Here is a 15,464-nt window from a genome sequence, read left to right as displayed (position 1 = left end):
GGGAAGGGTGTTCCGGCCGTACTCCACCCACATGAGTTGCTGGCTCCAGGTGGTGGGGTTGGCCGAGACAAGGCACAGAAGTGTTGTCCTAATTGGCACGCTCCAACTGGCCGTGGGATTGGGGATGAAACCCGGGGGACAGGCTGGCCGACGACCCAATAAGTGTGCAGAACGCCTTCCAAAACCGGGACGAGAACTTAGGACGACGGTCGGAAATCATGTCCACCAGAAGTCCATGTATCCGGAAGACGTGCTGCACCATCTCCTTGGCAGATGGTAGCTTGAGGAGGGGAATGAAATGGGCAGCTTTGGAAAACCTGTCCACCACCGTGAGGATAGTGATGTTGCTATCAGACGGAGGGAGACCAGTGACGAAGTCCAGAGATATATGTGACCAGGGACGGTGAGGGACAGAAAGAGATTGAAGGATGCCAGCCGGAGCTTGCCGAGGAGTCTTGTTCTGAGCACAGACGGTGCAGGGGGCAACAAACGTGGAGATGTCCGGAACCATGGTAAGCCACCAAAAGTTTTGTTGCACAAAGGCCAGGGTCCGACGGGAGCCAGAGTGGCAGGCAAGCCTGGAGAAATTAGCCCATTCCAAGACCGGGGAACAGGCAGCGTCTCATGAATATTAATATTTTCTAGTAAGATTTTTTGTCCGTTGCGTCATGCTACTTAGTGTCAGTTAATGACAATTCTCCCGGATCCGGGAAGGGTAGTTACAAGAGGCTATTAAGGTCCTGGAATGCCCGGTCAGCCGCTGGGGACCATGTGAATAGGAACTTGGGAGAGGTGAGTGCTGAAAGGGGGGAAGCAAGGGTGCTGTAACTCCGTATAAAACGGCGATAGAAATGGGCAAATCCTAAGAAACGTTGCAGCTGCACTCTGGACGGGGGTTGGGGCTAATCCACCACTGCTCTCCCCTTTCCCGGATCCATCTGCACATTCCCAGCAGCGATGATGTATCCAAGGAAGGAAACGGTGGAGCGATGGATCTCACATTTTTCGGCTTTGACAAAGAACTGGTTCTCCAGGAGACGCTGGAGAACGTGTTCTTGAGCCGAGTGGGTAAAGACGAGGATGTCGTCGAAGTATACGAACACGAACCGGTTCAACATATCCCGGAGAACATCATTAATCAGGACCTGGAACACAGCAGGAGCATTGGTCAGACCGAATGGCATCACCAGGTATTCATAGTGTCCGCTAGCAGTGTTAAAGTGTCGTTCCTTATCCGTACCAGGTGGTAGGCATTCCGTCTAACTTAGAGACTTAGCCCCCTGGAGTGGCTCGAAAGCCGAGGCGATGTTTGGTAGCGGGTAGCGGTTCCTAATCCCGGTAGTCGATACACGGTCGCAGGGTTTTGTTCTTCTTCTCCACAAAGAAGAACAATGCATCGGTGGGGGAGGAAAAATGATGGATACCCCCTGCAGCCAGGGAGTCCTCCATGTACAGTGCCTTGCGAAAGTATTCGGCCCCCTTGAACTTTGCGACCTTTTGCCACATTTCACGCTTCAAACATAAAGATATAAAACTGTATTTTTTTGTGAATAATCAACAACAAGTGGGACACAATCATGAAGTGGAACGACATTTATTGGATATTTCAAACTTTTTTAACAAATCAAAAACTTAAAAATTGGGCGTGCAAAATTATTCAGCCCCTTTACTTTCAGTGCAGCAAACTCTCTCCAGAAGTTCAGTGAGGATCTCTGAATGATCCAATGTTGACCTAAATGACTAATGATGATAAATACAATCCACCTGTGTGTAATCAAGTCTCTGTATAAATGCACCTGCACTGTGATAGTCTTAGAGGTCCGTCAAAAGCGCAGAGAGCATCATGAAGAACAAGGAACACACCAGGCAGGTCCGAGATACTGTTGTGAAGAAGTTTAAAACCGGATTTGGATACAAAAAGATTTCCCAAGCTTTAAACATCCCAAGGAGCACTGTGCAAGCGATAATATTGAAATGGAAGGAGTATCAGACCACTGCAAATCTACCAAGACCTGGCCGTCCCTCTAAACTTTCAGCTCATACAAGGAGAAGACTGATCAGAGATGCAGCCAAGAGGCCCATGATCACTCTGGATGAACTGCAGAGATCTACAGCTGAGGTGGGAGACTCTGTCCATAGGACAACAATCAGTTGTATATTGCACAAATCTGGCCTTTATGGAAGAGTGGCAAGAAGAAAGCCATTTCTTAAAGATATCCATAAAAAGTGTTGTTTAAAGTTTGCCACAAGCCACCTGGGAGACACACCAAACATGTGGAAGAAGGTGCCCTGGTCAGATGAAACCAAAAGTGAACTTTTTGGCAACAATGCAAAACGTTATGTTTGGCGTAAAAGCAACACAGCTCATCACCCTGAACACACCATCCCCACTGTCAAACATGGTGGTGGCAGCATCATGGTTTGGGCCTGCTTTTCTTCAGCAGGGACAGGGAAGATGGTTAAAATTGATGGGAAGATGGATGGAGCCAAATACAGGACCATTCTGGAAGAAAACCTGATGGAGTCTGCAAAAGACCTGAGACTGGGACGGAGATTTGTCTTCCAACAAGACAATGATCCAAAACATAAAGCAAAATCTACAATGGAATGGTTGAAAAATAAACATATCCAGGTGTTAGAATGGCCAAGTCAAAGTCCAGACCTGAATCCAATCGAGAATCTGTGGAAAGAACTGAAAACTGCTGTTCACAAATGCTCTCCATCCAACCTCACTGAGCTCGAGCTGTTTTGCAAGGAGGAATGGGAAAAAATGTCAGTCTCTCGATGTGCAAAACTGATAGAGACATACCCCAAGCGACTTACAGCTGTAATCGCAGCAAAAGGTGGCGCTACAAAGTATTAACTTATTAAGGGGGCTGAATAATTTTGCACGCCTAATTTTTCAGTTTTTGATTTGTTAAAAAAGTTTGAAATATCCAATAAATGTCGTTCCACTTCATGATTGTGTCCCACTTGTTGTTGATTCTTCACAAAAAAATACAGTTTTATATCTTTATGTCTGAAGCCTGAAATGTGGCAAAAGGTCGCAAAGTTCAAGGGGGCCGAATACTTTCGCAAGGCACTGTACGTCTCCATAGTCTTGGTCTCTGGACCTGACAGTGAATACAGCCGTCCCTGGGGTGGTGTAGTGCCCGGGAGAAGGTTGATCCCGTAGTCATAGGGTTGATGTGGAGGAAGCGAAGTGGCTCGGGCCTTGCTGAAAACCTCCCGGAAATCCTGGTACTCTGGAGAGGTCCGAGGCTTCTTCTGAGCCCACAGGAGGACGTCCCGGGGAAGGCTGTGACAACTTCAGGCAATAGTCGTGGCAGAACGGGCTCTAGCCCACGATAGTAACAGCAGTCCAGTTGATAAGGGGATTGTGGTGCTGGAGCCAAGAACCCCAATACCACAGGAACCTGAGGAGACTTTATGAGCATAAACTATATAAACTCAATGTTGTTTCCGGACACACGCAGGTGGATAGGAGTAGTGTTGTGGGTGACCCTGCCAATAGAGCGCCCATCCAGTGCTCTAACGTCCAGGGGACTGGAGATGGGCTGAGTGGTGATGCCCAGCTCAGATACTTGTTGGTCCCAGAGTCAATAAGAACCCGGAGAGATTTAGACTGGTCTCCCCACAGCAGGATGGCATGGAGAGGGTGCGAGTAAGGGAAGAAGAACATTTCTCTGTATGGCCCACCAGAGTACTTGTACCTACTGATGAGCCTGGTCTCTTTAAAGGACAGGTAGACACATAATGACCGGCAGTTCCGCAATACGGTCAACTCTGGGTGTTAAGTCTGCATAAGCGTATGGCTAGAGACAACCTAGCTCTGCCAAGTTGCATTGGCTTCGAAAAATGCGAGTCAGCAGACCTCCTCTCCCTCCTACATTCCCATAGCCGCCCATTGAACCGGATGGTCAAGGTGATGAGTGAATCGAGATCCGTAGGCAGCTCCTGGGCTGCGAGCTCGTACTTAACCTCCTCCGATAATCCATGAAGGAATGTGTCAAACAGAGAGCAGCCAATGTACGGAAATCAACCGCATAGACCGCCACACTGTGGGAGTCTTCGCGAAGCTGGATTAACTTCCGGGCAGCCTCTCTCCTGGACAACGGAGAATCAAAAACCTTTTTCACCTCAGCCACGAGCTCCTCCAAGCTAAAACATACGGCAGATTGTTGTTCCCACACCGCCGTAGCCCAGGCGAGAGCCCTCCCGGACATTAGCTTTATGAGATATGCTATCTTCGAGCGGTCCAAGAGGAAGGACGAGGGCCGGAACTCGAAGATGAGGGAACACTGGGAGAGAAACATCCGACAGGTTCCTGACCCTCCAGCGAAGCATTCCGGAGAAGGTAAGCAGGGATCTTGGGAAGCCTGTGTGGCCTGGAGAGATGCACTGCTGACAGCTGTGTTACTGGGAGGCTGGAAGGCTACTGTTGTGGCCGGCTGCTTCACAGATAATCCACGGAATTGCTCCAACAATGTATTCAAGGCACAGTCATGGCATTCTGCCAAGGTCTGGAGTCTGTCCAGAAGACCTCGAAGTAACTCCTCGTGTCTCCCAATGGTGGCTCCTTGGGAGGAGATTGTCTGAGTCTACTGGGTCAGTAAGACCAAGATGCAGACAGTTCGAAGTAACAAAAGTTTATTACAAAAACGGGGCAGGCAAACGACAGGTCAAGGGTAGGCAGAGCAGAGTCCGAAAGGTACAGAACGGCAGGCAGGCTCAGGGTCAGGGCAGGCAGAATGGTCAAAACCGGGAAAACAAGAAAGCAGGGACTAGAGCGATAACAGGAGTACGGGAAATATGCTGGTAGGCTTGACGAGACAAGACGAACTGGCAACAGACAAACAGAGAATACAGGTATAAATACACAGGATAATGGGGCAAATGGGCGACACCTGGAGGGGGGTGGAGACAAGCACAAAGACAGGTGAAACAGATCAGGGTGTGACAGCCTGTGCCTAATGAGGAATTATACAATACATTTCTTTAGAAATCAATTTTATTACTATGACATTGTATCTGTAAGTATATGGTTAATATACACAAATGCCTTGGATTTACAAAAGGTTAATAAAACAAAAAAGACATCCGAATTAGGATGTGACAAGCTGATGGCTGAAATGAACCAACCTGGGCCCGGTTTCTCAAAAGAATCTTAAAACCTACGGGATCGGTGTCCCTATACCGGGACGGTTGTTGCTAACGTGCGCTAATGTGACTAGAATGACGTTGTAAGTAACAGCCAACTTTCCAGGACATATGTTTTATATGTGCAGAAAGCGAAAATTATTGTTAATCTGCTGTAACTGCACTGTCCAATTTACAGTTGCTATTACAGTGAAAAATGCCATGGTATTGTTTGAGTGCACAACAACAAAAAACTTTTATCACGGCAACTGGTTTGATACATTCACCCCTGAAGGTACATAATTTACTTACATTCAGTAATCTTGCTCTGATTTGTCATCATGAGGGTCCCAGAGATAAAATGTAGCATGGTTTTGTTTGATAAAATCCATCTTTATATTCAAATGTAGGAACTGGGTTCTACAGTTTGAACCCCTGCTGTTTCTGGCCCCACACCCATGCTGCCCGGACATCTAGATGTGTGAAGGTTCGTGTCTTTTCTGTCCGAAAGCTAATTATCCATCTTGTATGACCTTACTGGGAGTGTGTAAACATGTTTTTTTATTACCATATTATTTGGTATGTTCTCTACAGTTATGTACTTAAATGTATCAATTGACAAATTTGGCACATTTGTGCAGACTTAATTCAAAATGTTGTGCAGTAATGAAATGCTTCACTGGGTCAGTCTGAAACTTTGCACATACTGTTGCCATCTGTTGGCCAAAATCGAAATTACAACTACACTCCTATGTCATTTTATGGCCTTTCTCTCCATTTCAAAGATAATGGAAAAAATAAATACATGTTTTTGTTTGTATTATCTTTTACCAGATCTAATGTGTTATATTCTCCGACATTAATTTCACATTTCCACAAACTGTCATTTTAGGTGAAAATTGAAAAAAAAGGTCAGATCCTCTAATTCCCTGCAATTCTAGACATTTTGCCATGACTTACATATAAACAGTTAACATATTAATCATAACCTCGTATTATATCATCACTCTGAACAGTCGTAACCTCCTTGCATCTGCAAACACCCGAGCCTTACTTGTGATTCAAGACTACACAAATTGATTTAATTATTTATTTACTAGCTAATTAAATGGGAACACAGGATAAACATACACACTGAACCGGTTATTGACTGGAGACTTAATACGCTGAAAACAGGTCCCTCGCGGAATGACAACAACATGGATGCTTGTTGAAGAAGAGAGTGAAAGAGAGGGATGGAGGCATTTAACATTTCCACATTCAGAAACTACTTTCAACTACAGTAACTATATACTTTGCACACGAACCGCTGCCCGCTTTGAGAAAGAAATCATGAATGTATTTACGTGAAATGCCGGGGCATCGGCGGACGCATCGATGGTTTCCCAGTGGTGTGATGAGAGTAGCGTAATATGATGGTTTGAGCAGAGTAACAGGATGGTCTTACTTAAATTCGCTTTCGAAGATACTTTAAAGCTAATCAGCCATACCAGTGATTGACCGGGAGGTGAATTTATCGCCTCCACCTCATGTTAAGATTCAAAGTTCAAACCATTTTCAACGTGCAGCTGCAGCTTCACGCTTTTCTGGTCTAATGTGTTAACTTCTTCACCCATCCTTTATACCTTTGGCTCGAAAGGGGCGGTTCTGACAGGCTGGCACGCTCCCTGACCTCACTCCGGAGTGGTGACTACTCACTGTGAAAAGTTCTGGAAAACAATAAATCTCTTATAACTTCTCAAATCACATCCATCTCTTAACAAAAACACTTTTATAATTTTTCATATATGTAATATATATTACATATAGTATGGACAACGCATAGTATCTAAACATCATACAGTATATGTAGTGGGTATACTTTCCAAATTACTGTATTTCCTTTATAACATTTTGAATGACATCACAAAAGAACAAATAAAATGACATTAGTGTCCTATAGATCACCTCTGTGTCACGCCCTGACCTTAGAGAGCCTTTTATTAATGTCTCTATTTGGTTTGGTCAGGGTGTGATTTGGGGTGGGCATTCTATGTTTTGTTATCTATGATTTTGTATTTCTATGTTTTGGCCGGGTATGGTTCCCAATCAGGGACAGCTGTCTATCGTTGTCTCTGATTGAGAACCATACTTAGGTAGCCCTTTCCCACCTGTCTTTTTGGGAAGTTGAGTTTGTTTAGGGCACATAGCCTTTAGTTTCATGGTTTGTTTTTGTAGTGTTTATTGTTTTGTTCGGCTTCATTTTTATTAATAAAATAAAATGTACGCTCACCACGCTGTACCTTGGTCCTCTTCCTTTAACGGCCGTGACACTCTGACCATTCCCCACATTCTACGTTGGAAATATTGCTCCAGTATTTGCTTTTGAATGTATTAGAGTTTCAGTGGGAAAAAGTCTGTTGAGACTAAGCACATTCCTTTGGTAAATCTTGAGAGCACAGGCCTGGATCTTCTCCTTTGATTTACAACAGGATGTGAGTTGTTAAACCCCACTAGTTCTTTCCTTCCCCCTCTACGGGTTTGAGGGGTCTGATAGACGTTATTCATAGTAAACCTGATCTGACTTATTTGGATTCTCGTGGACAGTCATGACAGTCCCCCTCTGGTGTGTTAAATTTTGGAAGGATTCTGCAAGTTTCAACCCCCAACAAGAATGACCACGGGATGTCCTGGTTGTGGATCATCGTTCCGGACCCGTCGCCCGGTTGATCTAGGCAGTAACTTAGGCAGATGTTAATAACGCACCACACTCACGCAATACATCCTTACATTTCTTCCCCAAATGAGCGGCGTTGTGGCATCAACTGGTGGTTGAACGGGGAACTTGTTAAGGGCCGTATTACTTTGTAAATTACCCAATTTAAATAAAATAAACAATATACATGATATAGTTACAACACCTTAATAATCTAATTGGACTCTATTCTACATATGTCCACGGTCTTGGCTAAATTACTCTATCATGACATTTTGTCTAATGTCATATCTAGGGCGGTCCTACTTAGTGGTGTGTTGCTTAGGGCACTATCTTAAGTTGATAACTACATGATGAGGCTACTGCTGTAAGGCACTAGCTTCGGATAGTCTACAGGGATGACCTATGGACCTCTGGTGAGAAACTGGTGATTCATGTAGCTGTAGAGTCAAAGGGGCTTTAGGGTCTATTTACAACTTTACCAAGACTGGTATTTTGCTTAGACCCTTAAGTGATCCTAGTATAAATTGCCATTAAATGTCCAGTTGTGCATGTCAATATCCGCTTGAGTCAGATTCTGCACCAAGAGGTATTGAAACGTCTTTTTCCTATGACCTTTGTTTCAAGAGACTTTTCCCGCCGAAAACTCTAATAAGTTCAAAGCAAATACTGGAACAATATTTCTAACATAGAACATGGGGAATGGTCAGAGACGATCTATAGAACACAAATGTAATTTTGTTTGTTATTTTGTGATGTCATTAAAAATGTTATGAAGAAAATACTGTAACTTGTAACACACTACATGTACAACGTTTCTCCTGTGTATATCTGACAAAAGGTCAGAGTGTGTATGGTGAATTATTCATTTCCAGAGCTAGGACATAAGGGTCAGCTGATTTAAGGAAATTTGAGAAGATATATTAGTTTGGCCGAAGCAAAGTATTATCTCTTTGTTTCTTTATGCTACCGCGTATTCCGGTAACATTGCTAGCAAGAAACGCTGATTGTGTTGAATGTGAGACGTTGTTCTAAACCCCCGGTCCCCAATTGAAGGGGACCTTTTTGTGCTTGAAGTGAACATGCTTGTACAAGAATGGCTAGCTTTGCATTAGAAGCTAAGCTAACAAACAGAGAGAAGACATTGTTCTTTGTTTATAGCAGAAATCCCGCGCTTTTGGCGATGGAAGTCCCGCCTTTGCTGGAATCCCGTGTGATTTTAGCTTTCAGGGTTAACTGACCCCTTGTGGTGAAGAATTGCCAACAATGTTTTTGTGAAGACAAAAAAAAAAATCCAATGTGAGAGCAAAACATCTTCTCACATCTGTAACAACTGGTTCCACTTTATAATATTCAACCAATATCAACTGATTGGTTGATCTCATTTGATAAATTGCCTTTTTACCAGGTTGATCATTCGGCTAAGGACCAAATTAATTTGTTCCAACCAATTAGACATTTTAAACTTATCAATCTTAACCTAGATACAGCGACACTTTCAGGTTAATTCAAGTTTAATTCCCAGATAGCCTATACATTTAAGGTTAATCATTAACATTGCTAAATCAATTAAATTTGCTTTTGCAAGTTCATAGATGTCCAACTCCCACATTACGTTTCCAGTATTGATGATTCATTAATGTCTATAAATTGATTAAAATCGTTTTGCAGCTTCCAACGAGTCAAAACCCAAACTTATTTTATTTTTATAGTAATGACCAAGCTATCAGAGGGGGTGGCCCCCATTCCCCTGCTAATTAATGAACCCTTACCCACAGAAAGATTGATCGATGACCTCAGCAGCGATATAAACCCAAACTATGCCATAAGCGAAAGAACAGCAGAAATAACAACAAACACCCTCCAAAATAAACCATCAGGCGCAGGCCTTGTAAAGGTTCTCTCCAGTTTAGCCCTGAAGTATGGCTGCCAGCAGATTGACACCAGGTCCAGTACCGCAGTGCACAGCAAAAGCACGAGCAGGAAACGGTTGACATGAAAGGACAGGTGGAGAGAACCAGGAAACTAATAACAAAAGCAGAAAAGATACTGCTAGCCAAGGAACTGTGTTTGAAAATTGAACAATTAAAAGAAATGGCAAAAGTTATGACGACAAACGAGCACAAACTCTTGAACAAAAATCGTCTTCTACAGGAACAAAATCATCTTCTACAGGAACAACTTGATGTAGCCAAAAATAAACAAGACAAAGTCCAATCCAAACTAGATAAATCTGACGAGTTAGCTACAAACAGGGGCACACGACTTAATAACATGCATGCAGTTTTGATGTAATGATGTATTTGGTATTTTATTAGGATCCCCATTTGCTGTTGCAAAAGCAGCAGCTACTCTTCCTGGGGTCCACACAAAACATGAAACATAATACAGAATGACTTGATACAGAACATCATTGGACAAGAACAGCTCAAGGACAGAACTACATATATTATTTTTAAAGGCACACGTAGCCTACATATCAATGCATACACACAAACTATCTAGGTCCAATAGGGGAGAGGCGTTGTGCTGCGAGGTGTTGTTTTATCTGTTTTTTTAAACCAAGTTTGCTGTTTATTTGAACAATATGAGATGGAAGGAAGTTCCATGCATTAAGGGCTCTATATAATACTGTACGTTTTCTTGAAAGAATAAAAAATAAAACGGAAAGGATGCATGTTTTGGAATATTTTTTATTCTTCCTTCTTTTCACTCTGTCATTTAGGTTAGTATTGTTGAGTAACTACAATGCTATTGATCAGTCCTCAGTTTTCTCCTTTCACAGCGATTAAACTCAAACTGTTTTTTTTTCTGGCTGGATTGGGGTGAGTTCAGGAGTTCAGGTGAGGTACTGATAAATTGCATGGTGTGTTTATTTGTTGATCTGTTATTGCATTGTGTATGGGCGTGTACTGTATTGTGTTTTAGTGTAGTGCATGGTATGTTTATGTATTGTATTGTGTGTCTGAATATTGATCTATTGCATTGTCTACTGGTCTATCTAGTAGTGTATTGTGTGTTGGTGTGTACACTGCATTGTGTGTCAGTTTATTACAGGGCTCTCCAACCCTGCTCCTTGAGAGCTGCCATCCTGTATGTTTTCATTCCAACCCTAATCCAACCCTAATCCCTAACCCTAATCTAGTGCACCTATTTCTAATAATTAGTTGGTTTAAAATATGAATCAGGTTAGTTACAACTGGAGTTGGAGTGACAGGAGGGTAGCTCTCCAGGAACAGGATTGAAGAACCCTGGTGTAATGCATGTTATGTTGGTGTGTTCAACTGTGGGTGTGTTGTTGTGGCAGCATTGGGAGGTGTTCCAGAGTCACCGAGATCTTCATCCTGGTGCCAGTTGCTGTGGAATAACAGCCTGCACTCTTCTGGGAAGGCTTTCCACTAGATATTGGAACATTGCTGAAGGGACTTGCTTCCATTCAGCCACAAAAGCATTAGTGATGTCGGGCACTGATGTTGGGTGATTAGGCCTGGCTCGCAGTCAGCATTACAATTAATCCTAAAGGTGTTTGTTTGGGTTGAGGCTGGGGCTCTGTGCAGGCCAGTCAAGTTCTTCCACACCGATCTCGACAAACCATTTCTGTATGGACCTCGCTTTGTGCACAGGGGCATTGTCATGCTGAAACAGGAAAGGGCCTTCCCCAAACTGTTGCCACAAAGTTGGAAGCTCAGAATCATCTATAATGTAATTGTATGCTGTAGCATTAAGATTTCCCTTCACAGGATCTAAGGGGCCTGGCCCGAACCATGAAAAACAGCCCCAGACCATTATTCCTCCTCCACCAAACTTTACAGCTGGCACTATACATTGGAGCAGGCAGCGTTCTCCTGTTATCTGCCAAACCCAGATTCATCCGTCGCACTGTCAGATGGTGAAGCGTTTTTCATCACTCCAGAGAATGCTTTGGCATTGCGCATGGTGATCGGCCATGGAAACGCATTTCATGAAGCACCCGACGAATAGTTCTTGTACTGACATTGCTTCCAGAGGCAGTCTGGAACTCGGTAGTGAGTGTTGCAACCGAGGATAGACGTTTTTTATGCACTACGCGCTTCACGCACGGTCCCGTTCTATGAACTTGTGTGGCCTACCACTTAAACGGCTGACCCGTTGTTGCTCCTTGAGGTTTCCACTTTACAGTGACAGCACTTACAGTTGACCGGGGCAACTCTAGCAGGGCAGAAATTTTACGAACTGACTTGTTGGAATCCTATGACGGTGCGACATCCTATGACGGTGCGACATTGAAGGTCACTGAGCTCTTCAGTAAGGCCATTCTAATGCAAATGTTCATCTATGGAGATTGCATGGCTGTGTGCTCGGTTTTATACACCTGTCAGCAATGGATGTGGCTGAAATAGCCAAATCCACTAATTTGAAGGGGTGTCCATATACTTTTGTGGATATGTAGTGTACCATTCTGACTTTGGGAGGCCCAGGTTGTAAATTACAGCTCTAACAGCTAGCTAGGTATTTACAGCAACAGACGAACACCAACACTAGTTTAAAAACAGCATTTATCCATATCATCACATCACCTCATTGTCCGACATAGGTTCATGCATGCCAATTCCTCCCTGCAATAAGGCCCTCTTCACTAGCATCTTAGTGTGAGACTGCAGTTGCTATAGGGAAGGTGCGTCGTTCTACATACCACGTCCTCTCTATCACGGGGGCACGTGTGTATCCATGAATCATTATTACTAATGACTATTTACCATAGTCAAAAGCCTGCATGCTCTTTCTGTCTATGGGACACAGAATATTCAGCAAAGAGACCACAGGATACAACTAAAACTAAAACTGTAAGTTTCTACCATATTAGAGACCTTTTGGTTGCTAAATAATTTGATAACTCAAATAAAACCAATGCTTAAAATCTGAGAGACCGACCAGACTCTGTAGAGCTTGTGATCAAGGACAGTCAAATCAATTATTCATGTGGTTTTATATTTTGAATGCTGGTTAGGGAAAGTTGTACAACTGATTGCCTTCAACCAAGATGTGTTTTCCACATTTAACCCAACCCCTCTGAATCAGAGGGGTGGGTTAACTACATTGCTCAGCAGCAGAACAACAGATTTTTACCTTGTCAGCTCAGGGATTTGATCCAGCAACCTTTCAGTTACTGGCCAAATTCTCTAACCACTAGGCTACCTGCTGCCCCTAGGTTACTTCCTGATTGGTCCAGATACTTCACCATCCGTGTTTACGGGTTCTTAATTTTAATTTACCACTGGATATAAGGGGAAGTGAATAATGCCACTGAAGGCTATTTCGTCCCCTGTGCCTTCCCCCAGTCTGCTGCTTCTCCCAGCTGTAACCACATTGCTTTAATTTTGTGCACCTCTTTGCTCCTCAATTCATGCACCTTGGTTGGAGAGCCATGCAACTCTGAATAGTTGACTGAACCAAACTCTACTGTGTCCTCCCAGGGATGATCGTGGTGGGAGTGATCATCGGCTCCAAGAGGATAGGCATCAACCCAGACAATGTGGCCACTCCCATCGCTGCCAGCTTCGGTGACCTCATCACCCTGGCCTGCCTCAGCCAGGGGCTCTATGAATGCAAAGGTGAGGGGAGAGCAGCAGGCATAGAGAAGAGGAAGAAAGGGGGGGGGGGGTTAGTTGAGAGGGGCAGTGAGAAAGAGAGAGAGGTTTAGGTCTCTAGGGGGCAGTCAGGCCCATTTACTGGAGAGTCATAGCTACATTTATGGCTCTGACACTAGTCTGTCTGGCTATCAACTGTGTTTGTTTAGCAAGTATGTCTGCTCCTCTCTGTCTCCACAGAGCATTATCCCTATGTGTCGTACCTGGTGTGTCTGATCTGCCTCTGCCTGACCGTCTCCTTCAGAAACCCAGACAGTTGCATCCTACTCTACACAGGCTGGGAACCAATCATCACTGCTATGGTCATCAGCAGGTCTGCTACCCTGTTCCGTGCCCCTGAAGTCCAGTCACAGCATTCGAATCTTGTGAACTTCATGGAAATACCATGCTTCATTTTTTCTTCTTCTCTAGTATCGGAAGATAGTAGATCGGAACATCGGAGTATCCTGAACACAACTGAATAAGACCCGAACATGGCGGGAATGATAGTCTACACGCCAGTTATGAATAGTAAGACGGGGAGCTGGGTTTTTAGGAGCACACATTCAGGATCCTTCAAGAAAATGGTAAGTCATAATACATATGATCATTGTGTCTCTCCTCCTCATCTCAATCTAGGTTGTTGGGGGGAACTTGGTTGCCAACTAGTCCAGTCGTATCACCACTGATCTGCAGGCAGGTGCCTGAGGATCGAAGGAGCTGCTACAACCCCTGCAGGACCTTTTGTGGCTCAGGTAATGACACACACATGACCAATCCCTTTAACATGCATGTGAACACAAAATTAATTAAATCTTGTTGTCAGTGTATTTTACCTGTCAGTTTAACTATCTATACCTCTCTGACAAGAGCCAATCATCGCTCTGCCCAGGTGCTGCTCCTGTCTATCACCTTCTTAGCTGCAGCTTTTCTACAGGTAAACCATGAAGCAAGAGAGATCAGTTAGGCCAATTCATGTGTCTCAGTAGTCATAAGTGGGTTATTTCTCCTCTGCTCCTTTATTGACACTGATATGGAGTATACCAAACATTAAGAACACCTGCTCTTTCAATGACATAGACTGACCAGGTGAAAGCTACTGTATGAGCCCTTATGGATGTCACTTGTTAAATCCACTCCAAATCAGTGTAGTTAAAGGGGCAAATTATTTTTAAGCCTTTTGAGACATGGAATGTGTATGTGTGCCGTTCAGATGGTGAATGGGGAAGACAAAAGATTGAAGTGCCTTTGAACAGGGTATGGTAGTAGGTGCCAGGCACACCGGTTTGAGTGTGTCAAGAACTGCAATGATGCTGGGTTTTTCACGCTCAACGGTTTTCCCTGTGTATCAAGAATGGTCCACCAGTCAATGGACATCTAGCCAACTTGACACAACTGTGGGAAGCATTGGAGTTAACATGGACCGGCATCCCTGTGGAACGCTTTTGACACCTTGTAGAGTCCATACCCCGACGAACTGAGGCTGTTCTGAGGGCAAAAGGGGGGTGATCTTAATGTTTGGTATAGTCAGTGTATACTATAATAAAGGGCTGACTCACTCTTTTTCCCCCCTTCCGTATATCTTCCTGTGTTCTCTTCTCTCAGGTCTTCACTCTGCTGTGTCTTGCTGACCGGATGGTCCATTGCCTGTGGTGGACGGGCAAGGACCCAGACAGTTACTCCATCCTTTACCTCACCGCTCTGGGGATCTATTGGGCACGGCCCTCCTCGCTCTGGCCTTCTTCCTGCTCTGGCTCATAGGGGAGCAGGTTCCCACTGGAGACTGACACCCTGGGTGCTTCATCTTATACTATTCTCCTTTGATTCTGCTTGGGTAAAAGTAGGCACGAAACATAGCAATGCCTTCAAATTATGTAGGCAACTCCACACACAGTTGAGAAATTCTAAACATTCCCTTTACAAGTCAAATGTTTAATACATTTATTTGAATTTATTCAGACGATTGTTGGTCCTTCAGTTGGTTGGAATTTGAAACAATATCCACAGGAGAGTGTTATTAATCC

At 44.0% G+C, this 15,464-nt stretch overlaps 1 pseudogene; it reads left to right on the top strand.

The window, feature by feature from the left end:
• Positions 1-4,233: 4,233 nt before the first annotated feature.
• LOC118936773 lies at positions 4,234-15,201 on the top strand (annotated as a pseudogene).
• The last annotated feature ends 263 nt before the right edge of the window (positions 15,202-15,464 follow it).

The sequence above is a fragment of the Oncorhynchus mykiss genome, chromosome 2 (genome assembly GCF_013265735.2).
Source record: "Oncorhynchus mykiss isolate Arlee chromosome 2, USDA_OmykA_1.1, whole genome shotgun sequence".
NCBI classification, from domain to species: Eukaryota; Metazoa; Chordata; class Actinopteri; order Salmoniformes; family Salmonidae; genus Oncorhynchus; species Oncorhynchus mykiss.
This window is presented reverse-complemented; position numbering and strand designations above follow the sequence as displayed.